The sequence below is a fragment of the Aegilops tauschii genome, chromosome 7, assembly GCF_002575655.3.
Source record: "Aegilops tauschii subsp. strangulata cultivar AL8/78 chromosome 7, Aet v6.0, whole genome shotgun sequence".
Classification (NCBI taxonomy): Eukaryota; Viridiplantae; Streptophyta; class Magnoliopsida; order Poales; family Poaceae; genus Aegilops; species Aegilops tauschii.
In genome coordinates this window covers 651,706,168-651,719,467 of record NC_053041.3, presented here as the reverse complement: position 1 = coordinate 651,719,467, position 13,300 = coordinate 651,706,168, and positions in this window count along the sequence as shown.

Here is a 13,300-nt window from a genome sequence, read left to right as displayed (position 1 = left end):
ATTCATAATTTTCACGGTTGCAAGTGAGATGCTACATCCAATAATAAAGATTAACATAGAAACCATCTTACTTGACAGGATTAACATGGTAGTACAACCCATCCATGAGTTTTGCTTGGATAATATTTGTGAGAAGTCATTAATGCTCAACATTTGTGTCGGTATATTGAGTTGTGGGAAGAAGCTTAAAAAATATTGATGTTGTCAATTTTTTTAAAATTGACTGGTGTCAATACATTTTTTTGAGAGCACTATGTTAAGTTGAAGAGGGTGAGCACTAAATCCTTGGTATCATGTGACACACGGGTTGGATGAGTCTTTCTAACTGAAACCGGCAGATGGAACTTCCTAAGTGTAAACCAAATCTTAAAATTCAAGGTATGTTCGAGCAATTAGATGGGAAAGGGGTATTCAAAAATTCAAAGTGCTTGACTATGATGCCTTGTTGAATGCATTTGATGGCATTTAAAAAAAAATCAATCTGTTTTTATCAGCAACCAAATTTTGTAATTCGTCCATCTCCACTGCATTTCAACTAGGAGAGAGAGTGAGAGAGAAAGAGAGAGTGCGCGACCTCACTTTTTACTTATTTGACACAAGTTCTTATTTATTTACATAAAATAAGTGAGGTTCTTCTCTTACTTTTTATTAAGGCAGCTGGCATATTATTTACTACTTTATTACTATATAAGACAGCCATTAAGTCTAGTCTTATTTTTATTTTATTTTATTAAGCCAGGACGGCTACTCTTTCTACACTAAATTTATTCTGTTTTATTAAGCCAACAAGCCTACTTCTGCTACCCTAAATTTATTTTATTTGACTATAAGCCGGCAGGCCTACTACTCTTTCTACCCTAAATTTATTTTTATTGTACTTATTAAGCCGGCAAGGTAATACTAATGAGTACTAGTAATTTATTCTGGAGTGCATGCATGGATAGTCGAAATTCGGAGTGGAAGTTGGTTGGTGCTTCATTCACTCGCGGCCAAAGTCAAAGGTGCCGCTTGCTTTGGGGTGTCAGATACCGGAGCAAAAGGTGCAATTGTTTGTTGACCAAGCTGCATGCAAAGTTGCAAATAACCAAGCGTGTCAATATATATGCATACTCAATATGTATGGGCGCGCAAAGAGAGAAAGAACTAGGATTACGTACTGGATGGTCCTCCTAGCATGACACAGTGCTGCACCGACTTTGGGGGGCCGTCGCCGAGGACCTCGGCGAAGAAGAGTCGTGTCCCGTGGGACCCCGCGACGGCCCTGAAGTTGACATGGAAGCAGAGCCGGTTGTCGCCGGCGTCCACCCACCGGCAGGAGAAGGCGTGGCTGTCCACCGGGTCCAGATCCGTGAGATCAACACCCTACGTAGCGTAATCATTCAGCCAAGATTGATCATCAGTACGTAACCTAAGATGGGAGCAAAGAAGAAGAAGAAGAAGGAGATGGAGTAAGTAATGCAGAATACATGATTTTCGCTGTAGTGCTGGGCTGCGAGCCTGGTGCAGCGCTCCGTCTGGCTCTCACCTCTAGACGCCATTACCTAAGCTAGCTAGCTAGCTGGTGTGGTTTAGTGCAGTTGCTTGTGATGCGAGATGGATCAGTGCAACAAGTATGTATATATGGCCATACAGGTGAGGTGAAGGTGAATTGACCCATCATCACGAGTGTATGATCGACCGAGGTGCATTCGATTTGTGTGAATTTTTTTTCACCTATCATCATGCAAGCTATGTTAATGTGTTAGCCCGTCAAGACAGAAGCAATATGCATGTCCAAGCATGCGTCGCTGATGCCCGCCGGTCAGCCACGCTTCAGCGCTCATGCGATCATGCTGCTACCTCTCAAGAGCATGATCCGTCATGCCCCCAGCATTGATCCACATGCATGTGTGTGTGTGTCTGTGTGTGCGCGCGCGCGTGTGTGTTTGAGAGCAACCCATGCAGTGAAACTGTTATTGTAGGACGCAACGAATAAGTTTGCCCCCAAATTATTATTACTCCTTCCGTATCTAGAGAAATCTAAGACAAGTAATATGGATCGAAGGAATTATTACTACTACTACTACTACTACTACTACTACTATTTTATTTTTTATATGTTGTTCTCGTTGGTGGTGGTGTTGTAGTAGCAATTGTTGTTATTGTTCTTCTTGCTGCTGCTACAACTACAGGAAAGTCGTTTGGTGCGCAAGCTCCATAGAGCTTGGTTGTTTCGAAATGTTAAAGAACCACATCTAATTTTTTATAAAATTCTGGAAACAATTACACACTGACGTATAGATGTTCAATACATGTGTGAAAATATTCATGCGAAAATACAGTGACACATGAGCTACACAAAAAAGTGAAAATTGTTGGGGGATTTTTGTAGTGAGAAGTACATCGCAATTTGGCATTCTTGTGCATGTCACATGTCATTGTATTTTCTGATTACAACTTTCACACATTTAGTATATATCCATATGTGAATGCGTATTTTTCAGAATTGTTTAAAACTTTGAAATGTAATTTTTCAATCAAAAGGCTGCACTCACCACTACTATTATCACCACCAGAGTACAGATTTTTTGGCTGACAAGCACCTTGGGTCTCGGTATCCCGAGCATTGTTATCTGCCTCATGATGGGCCACTCAAGAATTTCCTCAGTACACTCAGCGCAGGATACAAAACCGAATTCATGGGCCGGTGGATGGCTTCAAATGCTTTATACTATTAAGTTGATTTAGTATTATTTAATGTCTGCTAATAATCATGCAAAATCCTATTTGCCGCTCGTTGGAGCGTTTGTCGCCGGAATGCACATGCGAGCGAACCAGCAAGAGTAAGTGAGCCGGCTCATTTAAGGGTAGACAAAGGCATTCCAGTTCCAGTTACCCATTTGGAAACCTTCTAGTAGGTTCCTAAACATTTTTTTTGTTTATTTCATAATTCATTTATTGTTTTATTTTTTATGTTTCTTTTTTTATTTAATTTATTTTTTCGAATTTCACAACTTTAAATGTTTTTACAACTTCTAAATGTTCACATTAAAAAAATCATTTTCAAAAACTGTTTGAAATTTGAAGAAATGTTCGTGTTTTCAAACAACATCCAAAATTTGGAAATTGTTCAAAAAATTCAAAATAATCGGGTTTCAAAGAATTTCAAATTTTCAAAAATTCATCACGTTTTCATTTTTTGTGTTTTAAAAAATGTTCACGCATTCATAAAATGTTCGCATTTTCGATTTTTTTAATTTTCAAGAAAACTTCGAAATTTCAAAACAATGTGTTTCTAAAAAATGTTAATAATTTTTTATAAAATATTTAAATTTTGAGAAAAATCCATGTTTTGAAAATTCTTTGCTATAGGCCATTTCACTAGAGTGGGGCGCCCAGGAACTTCCAATAATCAGTGCCTCTAACTTCAAATCTCTGCTTGGTTTTCTAATGTGACGAGGATTCCTTCACATTAGTGCTTTTATATCTGAAAAACACATGTGTTTGTGTACAAGCATCATTGACATATCCTAAGCATAGTTTATACAAACTTAATTTTGAAATAGGAGACATGGGAGAAGATGCGACTGTTCTGCACCTGCGCTCAGATGAGCCAGGGTGTGAATAGTAAATTTGTTTTAAATCACAAAAAGAATCAAAAAAATATCCAAAAATAATTGTGGTGCGAGCTGCTCATGTGCATGATGCTTGTGCAAAATTTGGTGAAGTTGGAACTTCGAGGAGCTGGTGGCAAAAATAGAAATTTTGGGTCTCTGAGAAACTTCTGAAAATAAAATTGTTCACATCCTATTTTGTCTTTTTTCCCGTGAGCTCCTTTAATGTCCAAACACCCGAAAATTTGCACAAACATCACGCATTTGAGCATCTTGCACCACAGCAAAATAGCAGATCTTTCGAATTTTTTTGCTATTTTTTACTGTTCACCGGGTGTAGACGCCCCAACACGCATTGAATTATCGAGAGGGAGATAACATCTCAGTATCAATGAAGAGGGTCATACTTTGTACCATCGACCCATATGGATATCTAGCCCTCCTTTCAGACATAAATTTTCCAAAAAACACAAAGTATGAATCCATGAGAAAATACAACAATAAATAGACCAATTGAACGGTCATGATGTGCATAACTAGTACTACTACTGTTGCTACTTCTGCTGCTACTGCTATTCCTACTACTACTCATAATGCTACTCCTACTGCTACCACTACCGCTATTGCTACTGTTGTCGCCGCTGCCACTGCTACTAACTTTAGTTTTGCTGAAACACGTAGTTGTACATGGGATGATCCATCTAAATGGCCAGAATACCATTGGTTTATTTTCAACTACACCTAACCCATCGGTGCTTCCCTCGCTTTTCCTTCATTTTCTATGTGTTCCCTCGGTCGTCCTCGTCTCCATTGTCCACCTCAGAACACCCCTCTACTTTCTCTCTCGGAAGGAAGGGGGAGGGTCTTTCCTCGCACCTTGTTTGTAGTTAGTTATTTTGCTTCCGCCTTTGTGATGTATGCCTCCATGGTTTAACCCTGGATTTTGGCTGTTAGGTGGCCCCTCATCTATGCCTACATGGAAACGTTGGTCCTGGTGTGCGGGTCCCACCAATCAGATTCATTGTTAAAACGAACTAATCTGTGTTTTGATGCTATGTGTCACTACTCACTACCCTACTTACTATAGTGATGGATTTTTTATGAAAAATATGGCAAAGTAGCAGGTTTGTGATGACATGGTCATAAATATTGGTTTTGTGTAACTTACGCACGTGTCCTAGATTGTACCATGAGGCCATAGGCAAAACCTGGATGTTGGTATTTCTGTGGGAACCGATGCCATATCCAAAGCATCCCAAGCTCCTCTCCACAATCTGAAGAGCTCCCCCATCCCTAAATCTCTTTTTTTCAGGTGCCATCGTCCCTAAATCTAGCTTCGATGTCGTGTGTCATGGCCTGCACCCACACCTAAATCAACGTGTCCACATCTGTAGCATCCGCACTCAAGGTAGCACATCAGACCGCAAGGCACCGCAATCCCCATGGACAAATTAATTTCGCGTTGATCCAACATGTAGCATCTAGAACAGCATGAAGGAACACAACGACCAACGTCCTGCTCAGGGTGTAGGGGCTGTTGAAATTGCGGTGCACGAGAGGCTTCAAGTTGCGTGCAAGGCAACGACCGTAGCAAGGGGGATTGCTAGGGCAGAGGTGCACCGGCGATGGCGATGAATGGGGGATGGCAGAGGCAGCAAGGTGGAGGCGGCGGCCCAAAGATGGAAGAGAGTGGGGAACAATGCGGCATGAACCAACCGCCTTTGCCTCTATGTCGCTGTCCTCATCCTTCTCACCACCACGGCCCGAGCGTGCGCCGTAGTGGCCAGGCGGGACAACAAGATGATGGGACAGTGAGGAGATAATGGTTGCGAGAGGGAGAGAAGAGAAAGAGGCGAGCAGAAGAAGGAGAGTGGAAGGGTTCTCGCAAGGAAAGAAACAGCAATGGCTGGTCGGATCCATCTAAAGAGGAAATAAATTACACAAGTATCAAAAAATTAAAATAATTGTTACAAAGCAGAAATTAAATTCAGCGCAACACTCAAGTATTTTTCAATGATATACATTACAACATATAACAAATAATTCAATAATATTATCAAATATGCAAAATAAGCAATGAAAAATTATTTAAGTATAAAATTTTAATATAAAATATGTATATATCAAAAGGAGCGGGACAATAGGGGAAAATTAAATTGTGAATCGAAATAAAATTTAGATTGTTGTACACCCAAAATTGAAATACTGACTCCGTCATTAAAGTCAATGATTTTTAAACTACTTGTATGGGAGAAACTAGACGGATGAAGTAATTAGGGATTAAATGAGCTATGTTGTAGTGCATGGCTGCAAGCCTAGTGCAGACGTGCATCTGGCTGTCATCATGGGGGGCATCGACGAGGATCTCCGCGAAGAAGAACCTTACCTCGTGGTGCCCAGATTCCGGTCTGAAGTTGACGTGGAAACAGAGGCGGACATCGCCGGTGGCATCCACCCAGCGGTAGGAGAAGGCGTGGTTGTTCACCGGATCCAAATCCTTGAGAACAACACCCTGCGGATGGATGTAGGACGTACGTAGTTAAGATCAGTCATGGACGGAACTAGTTGAGGACGTGCGTGTACAAATGTGCACCCCTGATTTCTTTTCAAAAACAAGTATATAGGTACATCGTTAAACCGTATGGTTTAAAAAGTCTTTTGTTATATTTGTACATTATTTATCTCTCACATATGGTTTATTAAATATATTGTTAAATTTGCACACGGGTGCTCCAAAAACAAGTATATTATACTCTAGAATTTTCTATAGATATATTTTCTTAATCATATAATAGAAGCACTATTATAATATTTGTGAAACCATATGTTTACAGATATCTAATATATTTATGTATAAACTACATAAATTACACAAGTATCAAAAAAATTAGAAAAAATTCTTACAAAAAAATATTTAAATTCGGCACAACACTTAATTATTTTTCAATGATATACATTAAAACATATAACAAATAATTAAATAATATTGTCAAATATGCCAAATAAGTAATTCTAAACTAGTGCAGACGTGCATCTGGCTATTATCGTGGTATATGTAGTACTCCTCCCTGATCTGCTACAAGTGGTTCTTCGCCCTCCAGTCCGTGTACCGGTTGACAAACAGCCTCCACAGGTCATCGCTATAGTCGCCTCCAGCCACCATTATCTTTCTCGCCGATAACACTGTAAGTGGCTCTAAGAACATTGGATGCACATGCGCAGTCCGCTATATTTGTTGAACAACCAGTCTATACTACTGATATTTATGATACAAGAAATTGGGATAATCTTTGATAATAAAGCAAGACATATCTTAGTTGAGAATGGAAGAGGTCAAAAAAAATGGAATACAATGTAGACAATGCAGGAAGATATTTATCATATCTCACTATCATAGGAAATTAAGCAAGGGAGAGAAACATGATAGAAAATGGCTTGTTTATTCACATGATGCTGACAAACTTTTTTTGCTTTTTCCGAAAGATCTTCAACTCTAGCATTAGTAGGAGTCAGAATTCCTTAGCACGTATAGTGGATTAAGATATTGGACGCATATAAGTAAGAAGTTTAAAGAACATGATAATATCATCTATATATATATCATATATACATATGTTCTTATTGTGATGTCTATATTAAGGCCCCAAGTTTTAGTCTCGCCCCGGGCCCCCAAAATCTCAGGACCGGCCCTGTGCATTAAGCTTGCATTTGCGCAGGCAGCACACGTCTTAGCCCGCCCATTCTACAAGCGCTTGAAGAATATTGTTCTACGAGCGCTTTGGAACTAGTACAACATAGACACATCCTAACTGCATTGATTACAGATAAAAATGCACTCATTTTCTGGTACTGTTTTTGAGACAATTTTTCAACCATTTGTTGGGGCAAGGCTTGTGATACACCATTGAAAAATTATAGATTAGACGAAACTTTTTCATATAGAACAGCTTTTGAAATTCCTTACAGTTTAGGAGTCGTTTTGAAAACCATGCAGCACCCGTCGAGCGGCAGCGACCGTATTTTCTTGAAAATTTTCAAACCAGTCGTTGGAACGATGCTCTCTAACTTTTTCATGTAGAGCACGCTCTCTAACTTTGAGCAATTTCAAATGTACCAAAATACGAACACTGTTATGTGTACTTGAAGAGCATCATTACGATGACTGGCAACCTGAAGCGGGCAGAGGACTAGGCGCATAAGGGCGCGGACACTGCCAATGCACAACTTGCACAAGCAGTCGGCTGACCCATCATAATTATCACTTGAGAAGAAGCAGACGGGCAGAGCCCACATTTTAGTTAGCCCAAGACGTCAAGAAGGTTTTTGTTCCCCAGACTAATGCCTCCAAGACAGCCCAGGTCGGTACTGACCTACATGAAAAATAGGAACTTGCCAGTCATTGTAATGATGCCCTTAAACGCAAAAGGATAATTCTATTCATTTCCTCTCGGGTTTGATTGCCCAAAGAGGAATAAGGGAGCACGTTCTTTTCATAAATGCTACCCTAATAAAAAAATTGATAGGGAATGGGCCCTCAAGTATATATGCCGTCAACATGTTGATTGATACACACCATGAATAATTATTTCTATTACCATATTATCAGAAGTAAGTTAATTATACAACCACTTATACATTGATTGTGTTTGAATATTCAACATAGTTGTAACTTCGTGCTTTTCATAATTTGTAGGAAAACTTGGATCTTGATTGTCATTGTTCCAAAGCGCAAGAAAGTCTACTACCTAGATTATCTCCTTTCACAAAATAAGATCCTCTGGATCTGTCATATATCCAGAAACTCTCTGATATGTATTGAATTCATTGATGATAAAATTTGTATTCATATATGTTTCCAAAATTGAGTATGGAAAAAGTCATCTTGATCTGTAGTGCATTTTCCTCATACTTTCGTTGTGGAGGGAACCTTGACGATAAGATCCAACCTCTGGTGCATAATTCCATTTTTCCGGTAAGATACTGAAATCCGTTATGGTCAAAAATTATATCCCAAAGTTCACAAATACTCCCTCCACTTCTTTTTTACTTCACATATAAGATTTGTCTGAAGTCAAACTCCGTAATGTTTGACCATGTTTATAGAAAAAAAACATTCACAATACCAAATCAATATTACTATATCCATTATGGAATTAATTTTTGTATTTATAACTTTAATATTGTAGATGGTGGTATTTCTTAAATATAAATTTGATCAAAGTTTACGAAGTTTGACTTCAGACAAATCTCATATGCGGAGTAAAAAGAAACGGGGGAAGTACCTTGTCTTATGTTAGTCATGTGTTCGACTTGCTAAATAAACACATTCCTCGATGTATATGTCTCAAAAAGAAAAAAATAAACAGATCAAGTTGTTCCTAATAGGCACGTACTGTGAAGAAATGTTGTACACAAAATTCTAGTGTTCTCAGCAGTAAGAAGGGACCAATATTTATGGATTCTATGTTTGCAATCAAATGAATTCCTTATGCTGATTTGGTATGCGTCTAGATTCTGACAACCCATTAGAAATAGGTTTGTATCTTAATTACTTTATTTTAGGGGCCATTCGGAGGCCATCCGCTCCGCGCCTCCACTCCCGGAGCGGACGGAGCTGCGGCTAGAAAATTCAGAGCGGCCGAAACGATACTCCCCAGCTCCGCGTATTTTGAGGAGATGGTGGATCCCCGAACGGGCCCTTAGTCTACACGTACGACATGGTCTTCAAAACATGCAGCTCTTTAAAGCGATGAGCTCTGCCCGGTGATGGCACCTCAGTTGCTAAAGATCAAGGGATTTATCGGCACAACTCTTTGAAGATATTCCAAATTTTAGCAAGCCTTTTGAAAAAAGGTATGTTTTCAATTAGTATTTGACTTGTTTTCTGCTAAATATATCTGCATAGATGTATTGTTTCCATGTGATATGAGAGGTCTACGCTCTTTCGTAGATTATGATTTTTCAATTATTTTATTTTAGTCACTGTTGCATATATGTAGATCTGTAAAATTGAGCTAGATAGAATGCAGTATTTTGCATACTATTGGTCGATATTGTGATGAATGTGCTTGTTGTGGACAATACTTATTGAAATTCATATTCTCAGGAATTTGCTTTTGCAGGGCCAATTCAAATCTTGTTACTTTCAAGCCCACTGGTTTTGTACAACGCACATGGTTCTTGAAATTGAGCATGTGCAATGCAAAGCAACAGACATTATCGAGAATGAAACAGTGTGCGGTGTACAAGAAAAGCACGCGAAGAGAATAGAACCGTGGGTGATACACTAATCATCGCACATGCTACGAAACCACTATATTCGTGTGTGACGAACCCCGCATTCCAATTGTTTTAAGTCGTGTACGATAGCAACTCTCATCCCACATGTGAGCTTCAAACCTACGGTGTCCGGTGCCAAATGTAATCCCACTCGTAAATTTGACATGACCAAGCATCTGATTTCTTTTCCTAACAAAAAGCTCATTTTGTTCGGCGCTACTCAATACCCATTTATACAAGCAATTAAATAGAAAACTGAAAGAAAAAAATGAAGCTTGTCCACAGAGAAGTGAATCTCAATGCATATCCAACAACTAAGCATGGCTGACTATAATATCTGGTACACACGTGTTGCATGAAAAATTAATGCCTACGGCTCAACCAGTACTCCCTCCGTTTCAGTTTACAAGTCCTGCGCATATACCTAGGTTGCCAATTTTATCACCCTAATATAAACTATATAACATAAATATTATACCGTTTGAAAATAGAACATCTGAAGTTTATATTAGTATATTTTTTGTAATATATGACTTGTATTAGGTTGGTCAAATTAACGACCTAGAGATACGCGCACGCCCTATAAACTGAGAGAGAGGTAGTACAAAATAAATTCTCACACAACGTTTTCTATGACCACCCTCACACACGTGTTGCATACTTGCATGATAAATTAATGCATACGAACATGCATCGCATAGTCTGTTGTAAACAAGAATATTTTCCTTGTCATGAGAGACACCTTCATCGCCCAAACCCCACCTATATACATATAAATAAAAATAACATCAGCCAATAGGTTTTTTGTTGTGGTGCATTTGAGAATAAATAAATAAATGGAATATGTCCTAAACTTGGACTGGAACTAACCAACGCTTTCTTGTCCCTCCAAGGAAACTATGCATGTAGGCACAGTGCTCCAAGGAAACTAACATAACGGTCTTCATCAAGGTATAGCTCTGCAAAGAAGAGCTCCTCTTTAGAGTTGTGCACGGTGCTTTTCGCTAGGAAGTTTAACGATCGTGCCGCCGCTAGTGATTGCTTTGATGATCTCATACTTGATCTACATATGCTTAAGCAAAAACAACCAGAAATTAGTTTCCAGTTAAACATCTAAACTGAAGAGATGAGAGGTACACACATTTGTGGTATTACCACCCACCTTGTTCATGTCTCGGGCATTGTACTGGTCAAGCACAACGGTCGCATAATCATTAGCTAGTTGTTCGTCGGTGTAATAGTCGCAATCATCATCATCCTGGTATATATCACCCTTGTCCAAAAAGTCAATCTTTTCTAGTTCTTCATCGATCTCAAACTGGCTCAGACGGGGTGATAGGTAGGGACGGGGTCCTTGCCGGCCATGGCGGGTAGGGACGTGCCCAGTAGTGGGCGAGTGCCAATTCAGTCCTGCATCCATGGAGTCCTAGATTAATTGGAAAAGAATATATGTGTTTAGGAGAGAATGGTGTTTTGGCTCTCGACCTCCATGGAGGCCGATTTTTTTTGAGAAATTCAAAATTTGAAAATTTCGGTTTAAAAAAATGAAAAAAGTTGTACAAGTAAACAAGGATGTGAGGCTTATGTGTGTAAAATTTCATGATGAAATAAGTTGAGATGTGACATGTACAAAAAAGATAAATTCATGGTCTGGGAGGATGAATAGAGTCATGTGTTAGAAAGCCTCAAATTTTTTTTTGCACAGGTCTAATTTCAATGTATTTCGTCCTGAAAATTTACACACTTGTGCACTATGCTTCCATCTATCTATGTATTTTTCTTCAGATTTTTAGGAAATGTAAAAAATATGAAATTTGAAGAATTTTGAATTTTGCATTTGGAGGGCTCCATGGAGCTCGGCCTCCAAAAGCAATTTTGGTGTTTAGGAGTCTATATTGTTGTTTGGTGGATGTATAATATTATATACATAGTGAAATAAACCAAAATTGTAGGTTTTATTAATTTACTCCATCCATGGAGCCGGTTAATGGGCTGGCCCAGCGTTTATTCCAATCCACAATGGGGGACTAACAATGTTTTTCTTTTTTTATATTTTTTTTCAAAATACTAATTGCATGTATTTAGAAAAATATTAAGTTACTCCCTACGATCCATATCAGTTGTCGCTGAATCAGATGTATATAGATTATTCGTCGCACAATAAAAATATGTTCGTGCAGTATAACAAAAATCTTAGCTCAACTTTCAGAAAATGCTTGTACCATACAGAAAAAATGTACGTGTCATTTAAAAATATTCACACATTTCACAAATGTAAGTGCCATTTTTGAAAAATGTTCTACAATATAAAAAATGTTTGCATAATTGTTTTGAAAAATGTTCCTTACAACTCCATTAATTGTACATTACATTTTCTAAAATGTTCACAGGTTTCGAAGTTATGTTTGTGTCATTCAAAAAAAATGTTTATACAATACAAGGAAATGTTTTGATATTTAAAAATAATGACATCGAAACATGTATTACCACCCACCTTGATCTTGTCTCGGGTGTTGCAATGGTCGCACAACGGTTGCATAACCATTAGCTAGTTGTTCGTCGGTGTAATAGTTGCAATCATGGTCATCCTGGTATATAACACCCCTGTCCGAAAAAGTCAACCTTTTCTAATTCTTTATCGATCCTATATATACTACTTTATCATTTTAGATATGTTAATATACTATATATATAAGATAATTCAAAGTGGGTTAGATGAAAATTTTGCAAGTTTGCCCATGGTTTTTATTATATTCGTGAAATATGTACATATTTGTACGTAAAAAGAGCATACTTAAAATATGATACATACTATGTAAAAAGTAGTATACATAGTATCTAAACATTATTATATACTACATGTGTGTGTGTGTGTGTGTGTGAAAAAACGGCACATCAAAACATGTATTTAGAAGAAAACAAATGTTGATCATGTATTGGAAAAATGTTAGACGTGCACAAAAAACGTCACATGCTGCATGTATCAAACTGATGGTGTAGAACATGTTGCTTCCTTGGACATTACCACAAAAGTTCGCCCTCAATTAGTGTGGAATAAAATTACTAGCACACATTTAGAAGTGTAAGTAATAGTTTATTAGCACACATTTCAAAGTCTAAATAAGTGTTTATGTCGTGCATGGAACTCCCTCTAGGTCGGTGCACACCCAAATTCATTTCCAAATAGTATGCACCCATGTGATCAAATTCACATTAATACATTTAATGGTATAATTATAATTGACCAAAATAGTTTATTCTATATGGGTTTAAAAGATGCATGATGTACACCTGCTAGTATTTTACAACACACGCATATGTAACTAGATGAACCCTGGGGGTAGTGCAAGAGAGGAATATATAGACACAATTGAAAAAGTAGTAGAAGGGAGGAATGCCAAGCCATGTCATGCACGCAAACTCTCTCA